The sequence below is a fragment of the Passer domesticus genome, chromosome 6, assembly GCF_036417665.1.
Source record: "Passer domesticus isolate bPasDom1 chromosome 6, bPasDom1.hap1, whole genome shotgun sequence".
In the NCBI taxonomy this organism is placed as follows: Eukaryota; Metazoa; Chordata; class Aves; order Passeriformes; family Passeridae; genus Passer; species Passer domesticus.
The window spans coordinates 61,659,129-61,678,930 of NC_087479.1; the positions used below are offsets into that span (position 1 = coordinate 61,659,129).

A 19,802-nucleotide genomic window follows, 5' to 3' on the forward strand; every position below is an offset into this window, starting at 1 on the left:
GTCAACTTTTGAGAAAAAGCAATTTTAAACTCATGTTATTCTGAAAAATAATTTTATATAATGCATTATTTTTGAGCGCACCCTATCTCAACTATCATTTTAGAAGACTTGCATTATTGTATTTTTAGATACCACCAGTAGTAGGGGAGGAGGGGGAGGGTTGAAACACATCACTCTCAGAAATCTTCCCTTCCCTCGCTTTTCTGGCTTTCCTTCTGTTCTGCTTTCTCAAGGCTATGGGAGAAAAAAATTTCACAGATCATCTCAACCAATAAAAGGGAGAAGAGTGAAGATAAGCAACACTGCTGACAATGACAGACACCTTATTTTTCTGATATCAAAAAAGCTTCCAGTGCTTTTAACAAGCAATTTATGAGTGTCACACACTGACATTCAACTTTTGTGCTTCCAGTACACTCACTTATTTTCATGCTAATACTTTATTAAGATTTTTTTTCTTTCCCCCCTCTTTCACCTAAACTTTAAAACCTTGCCTGGAATCCCTGTGCAGACTTATGACAAACTGAGACCCAAGAGATGAACCACTCCTAGTGATGCCCACCTCCCACCTCTTTTTAGACAAAATTATTGCTGGTATGTCTTGAAAAGGTAAAACAACAATTTGCCTACCATGCATTCAGGAATAGCTTTCACTTATAATGGTTAAAATACTTCTTAGCCTTTTTTCCTTCCCTTGATCTTAATTTACAACCACAGTTTTACATTCTATTCTATTAGACACCTGTAGGTACCATAGATTAAAGAAGATTAATATATTCAACTAATGTGTTGACTGATTCTCTTACTAGTGTCAAAAACCTATGATTAAATATTTTTCTTCAACCATATAATAGTATGCAATTCTTGAATGAAGCAGTCATAATTTATTTTATAAATGGAAAAAGCTTAAGCCACACAAGATGGTGAACACTGAAAACAACTGTTTATATGAACGGCTTTTAATGTAGTCAGAACAAACATTATTTTTCTCATATGTAGTCCAACTTCTGTTTAACTTGCAAGTGTCCTGTCTCGCACATTATTAAATTTGTCTGACATCTACAATAAAAACCACTCGCTTGTATAGAAGACAGAAAGGTGGGGTTTTTTTATTTTCTTTATTTTAACAATGTAGTGATTTGATTTGCTCCAGATGTAAACCAACTGCCATAAGGATTTTCTCCAAGATTGACAGCCATGACCAACAGCCCAGACCAGTCAGGCTTCAATATGAACAAGGATCTCTGCTCATCTTCACCAATATCTGCAATCAATTTGCTTTAAGTCCTTTTTGACACAATACTTTACATTCCAAACTGCACCCAGGTGTGAACTCATTTAATCTAAAATGCTGGTGACAAATACAACATAGTTCAACAATCAATGAAAGAGCACAAGGTGTCGTGGTTTGGCCAGGAAGTGAGTTTCTGGAAAAGTTGTGGTCAAACCAATCAGTGGCCAGATTTGAAATTGGCACCTGGTGTGGCCACTGGGGACCTGGATACGCCTCTGAGAACACACAGGGGTTAAAGCAGAGCATTCCCAGAGGGACTCTCTCTTTTGAGTCGATCTGACCTCTCCCTGCCCAGCTGTGTCTGGGTGGGGCAGGGGAGGCCATGCGGCCTGTGGGGAGGGAGGCCGGAGCCCTGCAAGGTGCAGGGTGGAGGAGACCTGGGATGGTTGGGCAGCCCCCCCGGGAGAGAGTGATAGAAACTGTGCTGGCTGGAAATTTGATATCTTGTGCTGGCACCATGGCCAGGAGGAGAAGGGAGGGGGGACAAGGTGCCCAGTTGCCGGCAGACCACGGCTGAGGTTTTAACCCCTTTGGTGCAGGGACAGTGGAAGCTGTAAAAAACACTGATCCTCCCCAGCTGAGAATTGAGAGGGGATGGAGGATGGGCAAATGAGAAGAAGGCTTGAGTGGGTGAAGAAATGCCAGCAGATGAGAAGTGCCTAGATGGAGGAGATGATTGGAGTGGCCTTTGGCTGGACTTTCCTCTTACATGGCCACGGGACGGAACCAAATCTTCCTGTAATGTAGAGACTGCACCCTGAGGGAGGCGGTTGGCCAGAAGCCAGGAGTGACAAAGCTGTTGTGAAAAGCAGAGGGAGCAGAGATGGAGGGTGAGGGTGTGTGGAGCCCTCTGCCTTCAGTGAAGGATCTCTGTTCCTGAGACCCCCAGGCCCCAGGGGGTGAATATGGGGGGGACAGGTGTCCCAATGGTGAGAGGCTGCCACTTCTTGGAACTGGGCAAGGTATTCTTAAAAGGACCTAAGGAGCAGTTTGGATCCATGGACAGTGGTGAGAGCACTGGACATGGAAGGAAGATGGTCACCACGGCAGATTCTCTCCGGGCGGCTGCTGCGTGTGACATGGAAGCACAGGAGGTTCCACTGTGTTTCCTGGGGAGGCCCGTGGTGCCAGAGGGAGACTCCTCTCTCCTGATGAGCTGGGGGGAAGTTGTGTGAAGGATGGTATTGGACTGAGAATTGAGTGTTAGAGGGGATTGGGTGTTAGAGAGGTGGAGGGAGGAGGAGTGTTTTGGAGGTGTTCCATTGTGGATTGTTGTGGTGGTGTGGTTTTTTTTTTCTTTTTTCTCCCTTTTTTCTCTATCTTGTAGATTAATAAAGTGTTGTGGTTTTCCCCCTCCATTTCCAAGTGGGAGCCTGCTTTGTTCTGTTTCCGGGTCACATCTCACAGTAACCATTTTGGAAATATACTTTTTATGAGGGCACTGGCATTGTGTCAGGGTCAAACCATGACATAAGGGAAGTAAATTAAGCTTCTTCACAGAATGAAAATGGCCCCAGTTCTCTCTGCACCACTATTAAAGGAGGGTTTATAGTAAGAGCTAAGCAGCCAGTAAGAGTTGCAAGCTATTTAGAGTTTCATGTACAGAAGAGTTTTCTAATGGCAGAAGCTCAGGAAGTCATGATCCCAGCAAAGCTCAAAATTTTGATGATATCTTCATTCAATTGGAATTGCTTCAAAGCATTTCACTGTCACAAAGTGCAAAGGCACAGACTGGTGAAGCACTTCATGTTTTCAACTTGAAGCACCTCAGTACTTCCAGCTAACTCAATGGGACTGCTCCTGGGACATGGGAGTCAGGCGCTGGAGCCACGATTCGGTTACATGGGCAGAGCATCCTCCTCCACAACACCCAAGGATGCAGTGGTCAGCAGGAGTCCACACAGCCGTGGACAGTCAACACCAAGTATATTTTGGGTTGAGAATGAGCAGTATTGGGAAGCTCTATGCAGTAGTTATTTTATTCACTGTGGCATGAGTGAGCTTTTAGCCCCTTTCCTTTTTCATTTGTTGATGAAGACCCCCAGTTATTTCAAGACACTAACAGAGCAACAGAGCAACTAAGAATCTAAGGATATTTTGTGATATACATTGTGTTCTAAAAGGATTTCTGAGCTGTGTGTAAAGCATGTATTTGTTTTACTGATCAAAAATTTAATATTTCTACATTAATACCATTTCTACATTAATACCATTTCTACAGGGTTGTCCTGACTGATATTATTCAGTGCTTTTACCTGGATGATGAAAGAGGAGTATGCAAACAAAATTTGCTAAGAGACAAAACAGTGCTAACCTGGCAGGAACCATGAAAATATTGGTGAACATAAGAATTTGAAAGTGTTCTGATATATTGGAGACACAATTCTTCAAAAACAGAATGCAATTTGAAAAGGGCAAGGTTAGACACCTACACAGAAATAATAAACTGCACTAAGTGGGAGCAACAAATGAAATTGATAAATCAGTTGCTTTTCCAGAAAACAGCTTACAAAACAAAACCAAAACACCCAACATCTCAAATACAAGGGTTAAAAAGAACTATTTCATGCTGCTTTGCTGCAGCCTTTTATGCATTTGAAGATGATTATGGTGCATCCTCCTCTTCAAATGCCTAACACCACAAATTCTGTGAATGAAGATTATGTTAGCTCAACATCTGCTTATTCCTTGGACTTTTTCCAGCAAATCCAAATCTGTCCCGATCTGAAGGAAATGTTTTAATTGATGCATTGTAGTGCAGATGGGAGCAAAAAAATTATTGTTTGGTACTTCTTTCACAATGGAGTTTGCCTAATTTTGCAAAAATATGATAGTGACTCATTGGACCCTCAGAACAGTAATTCTCTTGAACACTCGTATTTTCTTATTTGCACCATCCTATTAAATTAGGATTGAGACTGCAGCACAGGTTAGGTATTACAAAAGGTCTTCTCGTAGTAAAAGCACTGAAGCACTGGAATAGCTTTCCACATGGAAGCTGTATAGTTTCCATCTCTGGGGCAGGGGCGGGGATAAGACAATGTTAGGCAAATATCTGTCAGGAATCATTTTGTCGAACTAATCTATTGCTGAGCAAGCAAAATGTACTATACTGATCTTTCAGATCAGTTTCCTACCTATCAGCACTGGCTTTTCACTTAAAAGCATTTTTAGAGATATTTCTAGAAAACAGAGGAACAAAATGACAAGTGAAATAGGTTAATATTATTTCTCATTTTTCACATGCTACAATGCCAGTGCATCTGAGCATTCTAATCCTAAACAGGGAAAAATCATACCCACAACCAGCTCTTGAAATCTTGTACATCTCATAAAAATTTAACCCGAACATACTAAAGGAAAAGCAAATGGAGAAGTAACAGCACTGACCTGAAAAAACAGTGCTTTTATGTAATATTACAAACTCACAAACAGGGTTTTTTTCCCTTAATACAGAATCCTGTCTTTAAATTCCCCTTGAAGAAGATCCACAAAAGGTCTTTTGAGGTAATAATTGCAAAAAGTCGTGGGTAACTGTATTCAGTTCCTCAGGACCTGACTCCAGTGTCTCAGGACTTACCTTCAACACCAAGAGATTTCTGATGTGTGGGTGGAACATCTACTGACATTTCCACAAAGCACAGATCTCATTATGGAGGTGAGGCCACACAAGTAGAGGAGGGTTTGCTAATTTGTGAGAAAAGGTACAAAATCTTAGGTACTAGTGATGGTTCTGCCTAGACATCATTGTAATGGGTAAAACACGGTACAGACAAGAATTCCAGGCCTTAAAATTGTCCCCTGCACTCTATTACACAGGATCCACAAAAAAGCTGGAAAGGAGCTCTAAACGACCTTGGACCTCTGTAGGTAGTAACAAACAACACTTACAAATCTGGCTCTTGAAACTTGCCAGTAAGAGCATCATGTTCTCAAAGGGAATAAAAGAATTCAGACAACCAAGCTTATAAACTCTCTGAGCCAAACAATTTTCGATTTTACTTTTGGAACCTTTTTTAGGCTAGGATATCAAGTCAGTAAATGAAGCATGAGCCATAAACCAGCTGAATAATTATAGATGACTGATGATTTTTTTTTCCTTCTAACATAACTTCACATTCCAGTGTCTTCTATTTCAACATGATGTTTCTACTTTCTTTTGTTTGCTGGTTCTGATATCACCAACCAGAATACTCATCCATCCATCAGATCATCAATGCAGGTAATTAAAATATTGTCTTTTCAGACAAGAAATTCCAGGACACAGAGAGATACAAATTTCTTGTTTTCTTGTCACTGGTTTTAACACTTTTTTCCTCACTGGCACTTTTTATGAGCTGTATGACCACAGACTAAGGACAAAAGTGAAGTAGAGCACAGGGCATTTTCTTAACTTTTGCACTAAGAAAGCAACTGGACTTTGTACTTATTTCCTATTACCATCTTCTTTCATTAATATGAGAAAAGATGACAAGTTGCAAGGATCTCAAGGATTTTACTACGGGCCTTAGAAGTTAAACTAGCAAACATGCACAACATTTCACTGGTCATCACTCATTTATCTGAGTCTTTCATCACTCACATATAAACTGGAGGATTCTCTCTAATTCTTAAAACGGATCTAAGTGTTACATAAAATTCTACAAGAAATTATGATGCAATTTTATTGAGATCTTACATTGTGCACCTAATTTAAGATGTTATATTAGGACTAGCCTCAAGTGCATTCATCTCTCATATGGAAAAATAGTTTGTGTATCAGCTTATAACATAAACACAAATATAAATCACATCTATTGAATGTATTGGTAGATACATTTATGAAATCTTACTGCTGGATTGTTCAGATAACGTCTCAGCAAAGGCTTGGTTTGCTTCATCTTGGCTCCCCCACCTCTAAGGATACAGACACTCATTTCCCTAAGCTAGTACCCACATTTTGTTCTCTCTTCTGAACTGTGCAAGAGTGACACACTGTGCAATCTTCAAACAATTACTGAAAGTTCACACCTTGTGGTATTAAGAAGGACAACTCATCTCATGCACACAGCTTTTCCAAATATTAAAAGTTAGTCAACTAACATAGCTGTAGACATAAAAGCTTGGGTCCGAACAGCAATTTTAGAGCACACAACTTCCATATAACTATTACTAGCTCCCTATAAGGTAGAGGTGTCTGGTTCCCCAAGCAAAATCTATCACCCTGAGGTAGACGTCAAGGTCCATGTGTAAGAGCAGGACAATCCACAGCATAGGATTCACATCAGGGAGCCTGCTGGGCAGAAACCTGCCCATGTTAGCTGACAAAAAAAATGCAATAGCAAGAGTTTAACTCAAATCCCACCTCTCCTCCAGGCTAAGAGGTCTCGCTCTATTTGACAGGGAGACACTTACCTCCACCTCACATTTTCCTGAGAACACAGGCACAAAGGGCCAAAGCATGTATGCTCCTAATTCCTGCTTAAGCCCTTAAAACACCCACTAAAGTCAGGAGAATCTCAGGATTTAAATTGGAGATTAAGAGCTGAAGCATCTTTAGGGATTGATCCTCTATTTCAAAAGGAAACAGCATTCTTTTTTTTTTTTTCATGTTTTTTTCTGCTTCCACCAGACAGCAGAGAAAGAAACAGCTTCTTCCCTTTGTGCAACAGCCCAACCATTAAATGTGTTCTGACACATTGAGCACCCAGATCACTCCTCCACTTTACAGGATTCACACTACCATTTCCCTGGCCACCATCCCAACAATCAGAGCAAACTCATCTGCAGGTGAAGTATGAAGCATCTTGAGTTTGCTCAGAAAAAGGATTCATCAGTGAGATTTCCCTTGTAAAGCCAATGGTCAAGATACCTGCCAAGGCAAACAGAGAAGAACTAACAGCTGATCTCTAACAAGAGAACTGTGTATTTTCTTTACCATGTGCTTGCTTTCATACCTTGCCAAAACACTTTTGTGGGCAAGAAATAGTTAATTATTTTGTCCTCTTCATACAGTATATTCTTATCCAATTACACTGCAACTTTTACAGGATACAAAAAGTTTTGTCCTAAGAGGGCTGTGAGCTCCTTCATCCCCTCAAGAAACAAAAACAGTGACTGCTTAGCATCCTAAAAACACTTTCATAGAAGTTTGGGGGTTTTTTAAAGATCCAGACACACGTGTTTCAAAACACTGGAATAACACACTGATGATAAGAGGAAGGAACATAAAACATAACTGAGAATTACTTAATTCCAACTGCCCCATCAGGACGCTGTCATTAGACATGTCCTCTTATTATTTTAATAATAATTTCTTCTTATATAACACATTCTCACTTTACAAAAAGTTTTCTCACCTCAGAAGCAGTCTGTCATGACTTGTAAGTTCAAACCAACATTCAGTGACCCAGGCTGAGATGTCACCTGAGATGTGATGATTACTGTCACTTAAAGTGCCATAATAAATTTCAGGTAACTTGATTCATGTCTGCCTTAATGACTTATAAGAGTCATGCTCATGGAGTGTTTCCTTCATTTTTTGTCACTGCTTAATGTCTGCAGTGGCCATTAATACCCTTAAGTATAGTTTCCTTTTGTGAAAACATATGCTCACCTACTTTGCAAACAGCAGAGATTGGATTTTTATCTGCTGTTTGTGAGCATTGCCCCTATGGCATTGGACAAGTCTGTGGATCATTACTGCTTTGAGAAGTTGACTCCTGGTACCCTGGGAAATGCATTCCTGGGATCCAGCATATGGGCAACTGTGGCAACCCAACAATGCTGCACCCCAGCAACCAGCTGCTGCTTCACTCTGAGCTCTGCTTCCACTGCAAGTGGAATTTAAGGAGCCCACAGGGAGACCAGAAAACCTTTTCAGTAACTTTGAACAGTAAGACATTAGAAAAATAATGTCAATGCACAGATAAAGGGGAAAAAAATTATAAAAGGTTCAGGAAAGCATCCCTATTCTGTTTAAACCACTTTCAAATAGCTCTTCATCTCTCACACCACCAACCCAGATGCAGCAAGGCAAGCACAGTTGAAATCTGAATATTTAACTATTCACTTCTAGTTCTAGTGCCAGTAACTGAAACTGCTGCTCTAAAAGTTTCAGAAAAAACATATGCTGATCACAGGATGCAGCAAAGTGCTTAGAAATCTCAGCAAAAATCAAGAAGCCTATTGAAAAAGTAAAAAGTAATGGAGAGTCTACACAGCTAACCTCTCCAAACAAGTAACAAGAATCAACCCCACAGTGAGAGCCTGGAATTTGCATCAAATTGGATGAGACATTTAGGAGAAAACAGGCCTGGCACCTTTTAAAAAGAAAGATAGTATTTACAGTAAATGAGAATTTAGTAAGCCATGCATGAGTTACCAGGCTTTGTTCAAATAATGCAGCCTCTTAGTACAACCAGACATCAGAAAGGAACAAACAAAAAAATCCAAATATGTGGTGTATCAGTACATGCCACACAGTTCAAGTGCACTTATTGCCTCCTCAATGCACAGTTCAGCTAGCACAGTTTTGACAGAACTCCTATTGTATGCTTTTCATGCAAAAAATTAATTACTTCTATCTGTCAGGCATCATAAGCCCCACTGCACTAAAATGAGGTTTTGTTTGTTTGTTTCTCTGATATTTTAATTATTGCAACATGATTACAACAGACTAAACAACAGCCTAAAGGTACAGATGTAGCTAACACCTAAAACACACTCATGTATAAATATGTATGAGCACACAGCTATGGACGATGCTTCTTTCCATAAACAAGTAACTCACATAATCAAAGCTTAGAACACTTTTGTGGTACCTTCCTGTTATTAACGTCCTCCAAAATTGCTCCTAATCACAATAAAGCGGCTTCCAGGTAATGAATAAACATCACTCATTATTTTATGGGGGTAAAAACGTGATGAGGGAAGCAGAGGAAACTTGGTAAGAGATACTTGCAGTTATCCAATGGAAATGCACAGCACAAACTGTGAAGAACAGCAGCTGATCATACTCTCTCCTCCTCATCCTTACATCTCACTATTCACACATCATTCAAGCCAATCTCAATGGTTAAATATTAATCATAGAATCATTTAAACAGGGAAAGACCTTTAAAATCACTGAGTCCAACTGCTGTCTTAGACAACCAGTACACAGTGAAATAGTAACCTCCATCTGACAAGCTCTTGCCTTCCATCCATGCATATGTGGATTTAGAAAGTTTGGGGGTGGGGGGGGAGGTTGATCAGCTATTTAAAGGACTCTAAAATCTCAATCTTTTCCACTTCAGAAAGAATTCTGATACCCAAATATGAATAGACCAATTATCAAAATGGGTAGGATTATAAAGTTGCAATTTAAAGATGGAGAGGGTCAAGAAGTAATGCCTCATCTTATTCTGTAAGGAACAGGTTTGATTTCCAAGAGTTATGATTACTGAAAATCCTATCCAAAAATATAATATAGTAATAAATATAATGCAGTAATTCTCGGTAATGAAGAGATCCACCTATTGCAGTAGAGGTAGACTATATCCAAACTTATTTTACTACTTGTATTATTATTGCTACTAATCTTGGGGTGTCATGTGGTATTACACATGACTGTCAAGCCACAAGCTATGGAACAGGCTCTGGGAAAGGAGCAGGAAGAATTGCTGTCTGCACAAGAGAGTGATGAGAATATCTGGAGTTTTGCCTGCTGGATGAATGATGAGCCACCCTCCCTTTGCAGTTGGTGGCTGTAAATGGAGGGTGGTAAAAGGTGTAATCCTTTCACAGGGTTAGTGAAAATACAGTGTTTAAACTGACAAAATTCCTCCCCACCCTCAAGCAGCAATATCAAAGAACAGCGTCTGATGCTGCTGCACTTACAACATTCTGAACTCAGACTGTCCCCTGTATCTCCATTCAGTTCACCTGATGATGCAGTCTTTCACTCTACAGGACAAAATACCTCTTACTGCAATATATGTTTTTTTCAAGAAATAACAGTGCCAGCTTTCATGCTAGTTGTAGGATACTTATTCTTGTGTCACAACAAAATAATTTCAGTATCATCTCTTAAGGTAACAGTCTTTTCCAAGACTGAAATCGAGAAATTGTAGCAGTCAACCAAAATTTTTCTTCCCAATTTTTTTTTCCAACTAATTCATTTGAAAAGAGAATAGACAGCTCATGTTCTCTGTATCCTTAAACCAGACTGAGGGTATAAGGCCCCTTTCCCAACTCTCCAGTCTCAGAAGGATGATTTTCTTTTGAAGGGTAAGGAGTTCCTGTAACAGGAACTCATACAATTTCAAATAAAGAAATCACTTGGTTTTCCCTCAAGATTTCTGATTTTCTTATAGTTTCTAATTTCAGAACTTTCTGGCTGTCTCAGGTTTTCTGAGCTTCACCAGTTCTTGAGAATTCTATATGCCTACAAATTCCACAGGGGTCAGAGTAAGGCTGTGAAGAAAATAAGGGAGAATTTACCTGGTTTAGCAGTAATATTGAAGGAAGAGTTCTCAAGCCAGTCAGCTGAGATTTAATTAAAATACAGGAGAAACTACCAGGGAATGATTTATATTCAAAGGGAATTATGGCTAACACTAAACTGTTTACAAAATCAATGGGAACCCAGCACAAAACAGATATAGCCCAGGGGAATACACATTGATTAGATTCCTGTGTCCAAGATGCAGTCCTCTTTTCCATGTTCCTCATTAATTCATTTCAAGATTTATGTGAATTGCAAAATAGATGTTCCAAGCTGTACTGAGCTCCAGTTATTTATACTGTGTTAAATAAGGGAAAAAATTTCTACTCATCTGAAACTAAAATTCATTTGTCTCCAAACATTTAATGAGAGAGGATGGTTCAGCTCATTTCCAAATTCATCATCTGCTGCACATTATTGAATATCCAATAATGCCAATACTAACCAAGAAATGACTGGCACAATCTGTTAGCTCTCAGACTGAGCTGACAATTTCCTGGTGTACCCAAAACACAAACCTAGGTACTCCTGACAACCAAAACAGTGTTTGGTAAAAGCTCTACATCTTCACAATATTCAATGTTCTGTAGCCTTTTATGTAAAATTAGCAAGGTTCTAATTGCTAAAAAGGACATTGGCGCACAGCAGCTCCAGTTTTGTCAAGCCTCAGCTGCCCACCAGCCACAAGTCAGGTCATGCTTTAGCCAAATTTGATATTGTTTGTAGAGAAAAATCATCAGATTATCACCACACACAGTGGCAGTGTCAGGCTCTGAACTGATTTTCATAGAAAAGAGCAACTGAAAATTATGCCTTACATTCTTCCACAAACTGGATGCACTTCAGATTGCTACTGACCTTTTCAACAGCACTGATTGAGCTAACTAGGCTGAAAGTTGGAAAGCAAATAAAGTCACCGAAGGGGTAATGGGTTAAAAAAGCCTCCAGAACAGAGCAGAAGGCCTGACCTTCAAAGGTTAATGTCACTTGTGCCCAAGTAAATGGAGGAAATGTTTCATGACCAAAACAGTGGTTCTTAAACAGACATTATATAATTCCAGTGAAACAAAGTGCTTAACCAAAAAAATAACTCACATGCATGAACTGGTGTCTTAAGAGACTGAACCAACTGGTTACATAGATTCCAGTTTTTAACAATGATCTTCATCTTCCCACAGGCTTGCCCGGTTTTCCATTTTGTCAGTTAAGTGACAATAGAAGTCCATGTAAGTACTGCAAAATTCCTCTCGCCTAAGACACTCACAGTGGAAAACAATGCCCAAATTCTAGCCATAAGGAAGAGCTTTGTGGAGAAAAACTAATCAGGACCATTCCTACTCCTGAAGGCAGGAATGCATCAGCAACAAACTCAGGCTGCCATGGCATCTCATGTATGCCAACTAACATCTCAGACCTGTCACTGGGGAGCACTGATTCAACTCTGCACAAAACTGTGTTTTACTCCCTTATGGATGGGGGACTCAACAGCTAGGAAACAAAACCCTCAGTGATCTTCTCCTGAGGGAACAGAAAAAGCAGGAATGGCAGCAGCTACTCCTTGAACACCCGCCTCGGTGGCTGGCAGGTGTAAGTTCAGCACCTCCTCCCTGGGAAGCAGCAGCACCAGCAGGCACTGAGTCCTGGCACAGCACTGGGCAAGCAGAGGGGCCAGCCTGCCCTGTGGAGGTGTGCTGTCCCAGGAACCCACCTCTGTGCCTAACCCCAGAGCCAGCCCCGAGGCACACAGGCATTGCTCAGTGCAAACTCTGCAAGCTGGGTGCTCTCTGTTTTTGCAGAACACAGCAAGTCTCTGAGCTAACACTAACTCACATTCAAATAAGATGTTACTGTGTATTCCGATAATTATCTCAGCACTAATAGCTACCAAGATGTACAGACACAGCCCCTGGTGAAAGCCTGAAGCGAAAACATAAGTCATAAAAATTAGGGAAACAAAATAATAAAATAAAAAAGAGAAGAAAACTATCCTAAGGAAAATGAGAGACAAAAAGGAGTTTGCATTTTTGTATTGTCAATTTTATCCCAATTATTTTCAAGCACTTTCTTAACCCTGTAAGTGGAGATAAAATAATATTCTGCTATTAAACACAGTGATCCCTACAGGGACAGGTTATATGCACCATGCATATAAGGCACATACAGCTTCAGCAAGTGAGTTCAGAAAAAGTTATAAACAACCCAAGATATAAACACTGCAAACATCTTCAACAAAAACAATAAAAAAATAGGTTAATATAATGCAATTAGTCAGAAAACATCCATAGCAGGAAGGAAAACTAAGATTCTAATTTAGAAATTAAAATTTTAAAGAAAGTGATAAGGACAGATAGTGAAAAACTTCCTACTGAGCACCCAAACAGTATTTTGAAATTTACCCTTCAGACATTAACAGATACACCAACTGGAAAAATGAGAAGCTATCTTTTTTGGAAAAAAATACTGAATACTAAAACTATTATAAGAGTCAGCAAATCAACAGGAAACTAACATCAATATAAGGATTACCTCTGTAGATGCTGTACAGATTTCAGTTCTTTAAATCAAAGTCTTACTAACTTTTCTTATAACTCTTTTTACCACCTCCAAAAGATACAGGTACACAGAAGCAGATCATTAAATAGGGGTAGATGTATCAGAAAAATACATTTTTGAGATTTTTTTTTTTTAGAGGCAGCTACCTACCTAAATGAAATTGATTTGTCTGTCAAAAATCTTACAGACTAAGAGGAATTCTCTTTCTAAAAATTAAATATGTACATGAATATTTTATAGAATGTCTGCCCTCAGCTGTCAATAACATTTAGAAAATAAAACTGGAAAAAACCCAACAACTTATATATTGCTTTGTAAGCAGTTTGATTGCTTTTCTGCACTTTGGCTGATTTTGTGGTATCATTCCTTGTATAATCTTGTATCCAGTAAACTTCACAATACCCTGGCAAAACAACAAAGGATGCTGCTACCACTATTATCCCAGTTTCCAGGCAGTAAACCAAACCAGACAAACCTGCCCAGATACACAGCACTAAACACACAGATCTTACATACAACTGGGCCCAGCTTCCTCTTCTTACTAGAACAATGCAAGCAGAAAAAAGCAGCCTCATTTTTAGTTTCAATTAAAATACATCTCCTCATGCAACACAATAAATAATATGTTGTTGTTTTGCTTAAATCAATCAATGTGTTTCCATGAATGAACTGCATTGAAAGAAAACCCCAAGTAAATGAATTTTTATTTGAAAATAAAACTTGACACAAATATGTAAAAGCAAAATGTCTATAGTTATTAAATTTGTTGTCTAAAATTGACTAAATATATTAAAATTGTTATATGCCAGTGCATCCCTGCTACATCTGGATAATGTCAAAAGCTCAATGTCTTTTAATAAATTCAGAATAGACTGCACTTAATGCAGACATAGCCTGTACCATCAGCATACAACTCAATTCCAAATTATCTGAACAGAAGCCATAAGGAGAAATGCTGGTCAAGGATGAAAAATATGCATGCTGAAATAGCAAAAAAAAAAGTAGAGAGCAAACAAAATAGCAAAGCCTGAGGTTAGTAATAATGTCTTTTCCAATAATTTCTTAACTTCTGTGCTTTGTTTTTCACATGCACATTAACTTTGGATACCCAGAACCAAATCAGTAAGTCCGTTATTAAATCTTGCAGAGAAAAATGTGTCAGTATAAACTGACATTTGCCATGGGTTTAGAGACTCTTGTACTTTTAGAACCAATTTTGTTTACCTTCTACTGGAAACAAAATATATTCACATAAGGGAAAATACAATAATAATATTTACTGGAGCAGCCTCCAGCTATGCTATCACAAGGGCAAAACATACTTGCTACTAAAAATAATTTTTAAAGATATTTTTATATTAAGCCAAATTATATCTTCCATTTGGTTTTGGTGTTTTACTTGTTGAGGTTTTTTTCTACTGAAGAATAAAATCCTAATTTCCTTCAGTAGTTTCAAAAACAAAAAATCCATAACAATTGTGGGGAGAAAGGAGTGATTGTTTGGTTTGTTGCCCTTTTTGGTTTTCTTCTGCAACTAACTTCAGGTAGAGTAAATCCTTTAAGGTTAATCATACAACTGGTCAACACGGAATATCTGCTAGATGTCCTTTTCTGGATGCAGTGAAGCTGCTGTACTTTGACTTATATTACAGAGCCTGGGCACTGTAAGTCTCCTGGCTCCCCAAAGCCCCCACCTTTCATTTTCACCTTCTCTGTAATGGTTTCATTCTCCTCATCTGTTACCTTCTCCCAGGATGGGGGCTGTGGCTTCAGAGCCAGGCAAAGTGCCACAGTGTCCCCAAGGTCACTGCCCACTGGCTCAGCATCTCCTCAGGAAGGACCAGAGCCTCAGACACACATGAACCCAAGCAGCTGAAACGGCTTTAAAGCTTTTTTAAAAAAACTTCTTTGAGACACCATGGCAATGAGAACGTTCCCAAGGAGTTTAATGCTATATTTTCCCAAGATCCCTAACATCTATATACAAACCTGAACAAAGTGATTTTCTACACTCACTTCACTGTATCTGTGACCTCCGGTCTCTACATTCTCTAGCCTTAGATCAGTGCTCCACATCCTTCACGCAGGTTTCTCTAGCAAATCAGGTTTTTTTCTTATGTCCTCAAAACTGAGGAGGGTGGAGGGTGTTCTTTGCAGTCTGTAAGAGATCCTGCTGGAGGACAAGTGCGTTTGTTTCCCTCGTCTGACCCACCCATGCCAACATTTAGGCAGCCACAAAACAGGATCTGTTGCTCTACTATTGCCAGCCCAGACTTTGCGGCAAACAGATTACATCATTTACAACACGCAATTTTACACAGCCAGAATCAAGCCCAATCCAACATGCTGTCTCTAAACTGGCTGTGAGAACTTCCATTTGGAAAAGGGACTCCATGCCCCTGGATCATTCTTTAAGAGTAACAGAGAGAGAGATTGAGCACCAAATCCACACATCAAGTTTGTTCAAAATAGCTGAAAAAAATGTTAAGCACCAGCATTTAAAACACATTCTCTTTTCCTCATTTCAAAACATTAAACAATGCAAAATAATTGCCCTCTCTGCAAACCCAAGCACTGCCAAAGGTAACCACAGAGACTCAACAGCATCTAAAATGACCCTCCAGTGCTCTTGATGCAGGTCAAGATGACAGAATCAGAAAAAAATTAGGTTGAAAGTTTACTGGAGGTTTTCCATGTCAACTCCCTTTTGAACTTCACAGGCCCCTGAGAGAGGTGCAGCTGTCAGACCACGGGTAACTAAAGGCTGTTGTGTTGTAATGGGAAAACCCCATTCCCCAAGTATACATAAACCATAAACATTCACACAATACTTTTTTAACTATTCCAGTTATGCTCCAGACTTTTAAAAAGGTAGAACTTCAACCTTTAGGTTTTGAGAGCTAACCACACAATTTTTAGCAACTTGTATAGAAATACTGGTAAGTGGCTTCCATCCAGATCCAAGCAAAACCTCCTCATTATATACAAACATTTGTCAGTGTTCTTCAGTCCAGCTCAAGCACAAGCGAACTTCTGATCATCACTGGAAGAACAATGCTGATTTTTTCTTTCTTTTGCTGCCAAATGTTTGATGCAAGCACTTGTCTGATTTAAACCACCAGAATTCCAGCAAAAACTCTTTCAAATGTTTCCCTTTTTCATTGATGCCAGCATGAATGAGACATGAGCTATACTGTATCATAACTTGAAAAATAAAAAAAAAAAAAGTATTTTGGAAATATCAGGATCAATACAAGGGCTTAATGAGTAAAGACCAGCAAAAGCTCTTTCTGCTGACATTGTGGAGGACATCCCCACCCACCTGATTGCATGGATTTCTCCCTCTTGCACTACTGCAACAGCCAGGGGGACAATTTGCTTTAAAGGTGCAGCAGGATGCTCTGCCTGGAGTGGGGGTAAAACAACTGGAACGATGCCCTGTTTACAGAGTTGTCTGTGGCAGAAAGAGAAGGGGCCTCTTGTTCTTTTGGTGTTCTTTTTGTAATAACACAAAAACCAGCCTGACTCATCAACCCCAGAGTCCAACCTCCCCATAGGGAGGTGAAGATGTGGCAGACCTGGTAAAGTACCTGATGAAGGAACCAACAATGACACCACTGATAACTGGAGATGCTGGGCTGACACAGCTGGCCAGGACACACGACTGCTATGGGTGGTCGTTAGTATGGGTGAATAACATCAATTTCTGCTGCTTTTAATATAACTTGAACATCATTCCTTTGATATTGATTCAAAAATAGTGAATTATACAATACTAGTAGCCACAGCTGCCTTTATTCTGTAGTAAATAATTCTGATTAACATCTTTTAGTGCAAGCACTATAATGATAAATAACTTATTTTTATATAAATATATCTGGTTTGCTATCCTTAACCCTGTGGAACAAAGATATATGAAGTTTCAATTACACCTACCCAATCCTTTGGACTCAAACCTCTGACCAAGTCTGGTGCTAAGCCTGGATCCAGCTGCACCCAGTCTCCTCTCTGAGAAAGAGTTTAGAAAGCAAGGGGGCCCTTTCTGTACCTCCTGACTAAACAGGAGGGGATTTCTCTAATAAACCTTGTCTGATGCTCCCATCCTGCACACAATGAAGGGTCATTACAGTGAAAAAGATAATTACACTGACAGTGAAGGAACATGCAATAGCATTTTTTTTCTCTACTGGCCAGCTTTTAAGTCAGATTCTACTATGATTAGTAGCCAACAACATGGCACTGGGTTTTTATTAACCCATCTATCAAATTATATCCTGTACAATTCAGGAGAATGCAACCCTAACATGTATGAACATTTATTGATTTAGGGACACAAGATCCACAATCTCTTCACATGAACAAAAATTTTATCATCTTCAGAGCAGGATTTTCATTGCCATCCTGAAGCGGTGAGCATTTTTTTTCCTTTAATAGCAATGATTATAATTTGTTCAAATGTAAATTACTAACACAAGAACTGACAGTTGCAATCCTGAATTCCTTGGGAGCCACAATTATTTATGACACTTTATTACAACAACACCAAAACATATGGTTACCTTATTAGAAATTAGAATTTATTTTCATATAAATCTCAGCATGACATTACACCAAAAGAACTAAAGTTACTCCAGGGGATGGCAAGTAATTCCACTTTCTAGGTTTCTGTAGCTGGAGTATTATTTTAAACTAATTAACTTGTAAATATGAAAGCAGCTTTGATAACAGAAATAATCTATCCAGAGCCATATAAGGCACAAACATCGCCTTGCAAAAAACTCTTGAATCTTCTTAGGATAAAAATTTTAGTATTTTGCTTGAACTCTTTCTGTCCACTGGCAAGAACATAATCTCTGCCTTGAATTTACTAACATCCAATGAACTTGAGAGGGAAAGGCTCTATTTAGGTTTTAATTCAGTCTCCTCCACTGGCAGCTCACAGCACAAGGAATTTGCAGTCTCACTTATTAAAGTCCATATACCCACAAAGGTAGGACAACAACTGACAAGTGCCTGCCTTTGGATTATGTTATAAAAGATGATTTTGAGTTCATGTGATGGTTAAGGGTATAATTTTAAATTAAAAGTCTCTCTCTATGGAATCAGTAGGCAGGACAAATATATTATTTGTATTATATCACCAGGAGAAATTACTTTCGCTGATAAATAGGATTACCTATATAGTAGAAGCTTAAATTTGACACTCTTAGGTAACTGAAATCTTAAAAAGTAGGTTAACAAGTGTCTTTCAAAGAAAACTTTTTAAAAAGCAACCTGACATCAAGTTAGGTGTTATAAAAGGCATGTGGGGGGGTTGTTTGGGGGTTTTGGCATTGCAGGGGTGGTTTTGGGTTTTGCTTTGTAAATCCCCATGAACCACTGCCATAATGTTGTCTTTGATACAGAGATGATGATTTGACTGTAACATTTTCAGATTCTTCTCCTGCCCTCACCTTTTCTATCAATTCTGCATAGAGAAAAAAAATCAGCACATTTACCATCAATATTTGTCCCAACTCCTTCACTTCATGAAATCACCTGAAACACGCACAGTTCTGTATATGTATCTGCATCCTCACACCTATGCACAGAATATAAGTTTATCACAGCACACAGAACAACATCTGCAGGAATCAGACATCTTGTGATGCAGGTTTTCTGAGAGTACAGCAAGCAGGAGGATTATCATTAAAAGCTGACCCAGAAGTCAAGTCAATGGACCCCATCCAAAACCACAGTTGTACATCACTGCCACACAGAAGGTTTATATGGTACCACCATAAAATGTTAATGTCACCTCCTAAGCCACAGTGCAGTGAAATTAGAACAGCTGCAGTGAAATCACTACAGAGGAGGAGGGGAAAACTCAACAAAATTCACCTTATTTTATAGAGCAAGAAAAACACCAGCTGTGAAAACTCAGTGGATTGCCAGCAGACTTCTACTCTGAGGGTCATATGCAGGATGGGGTTTATACTTTTTCAGTTTGAATGGCTTGAGAAAAGGTCTGCACACTGAACAGTTATTTATGCACAGAATGTGATGAGTCAAAGGGTTAAATATTACAGGTAAGTTATGAAGCTCTCTCATCTTCAAAACTATAACAGAAGCCCCACTTAATGAGGAAAGGGTTTTTTCTTCCACTATATTTTGCAACAGAAGTAAACTTTTTTTTTTTCCCACTCAAGCATGCTGATAGTTATGTCTTTGCATTTGGAACTAAACCATTAATCTAAGAAGGTTAATTTTTCCTGATTTCTGCAATATTGGGGAAAAAACCCATCTTCTTCAGTGTGTTGTAATTTTTTTTCTAAGTGACTTTCAGAAAGGAAACATTTTCTAACAAAACCTACACTAATGTACCTTCAGAACAGATATTTTCAATATATTTCCACATCTATCTTTCTGTAATGGATTTCCTGACTACATGTGGTATCAAGTTCAAAGGAAAAGAAACTGAAAGCAATAAAGACCACTGTATGTGTCTGG

At 39.1% G+C, this 19,802-nt stretch overlaps 1 protein-coding gene across 5 annotated transcripts in view; it reads right to left on the reverse strand.

Moving 5' to 3' along the window:
* NELL1 (neural EGFL like 1) overlaps window positions 1-19,802 on the reverse strand; it is a 332,196-nt gene that overhangs the window by 221,234 nt on the left and 91,160 nt on the right. The gene's annotated exons all lie outside the window — the stretch shown is intronic.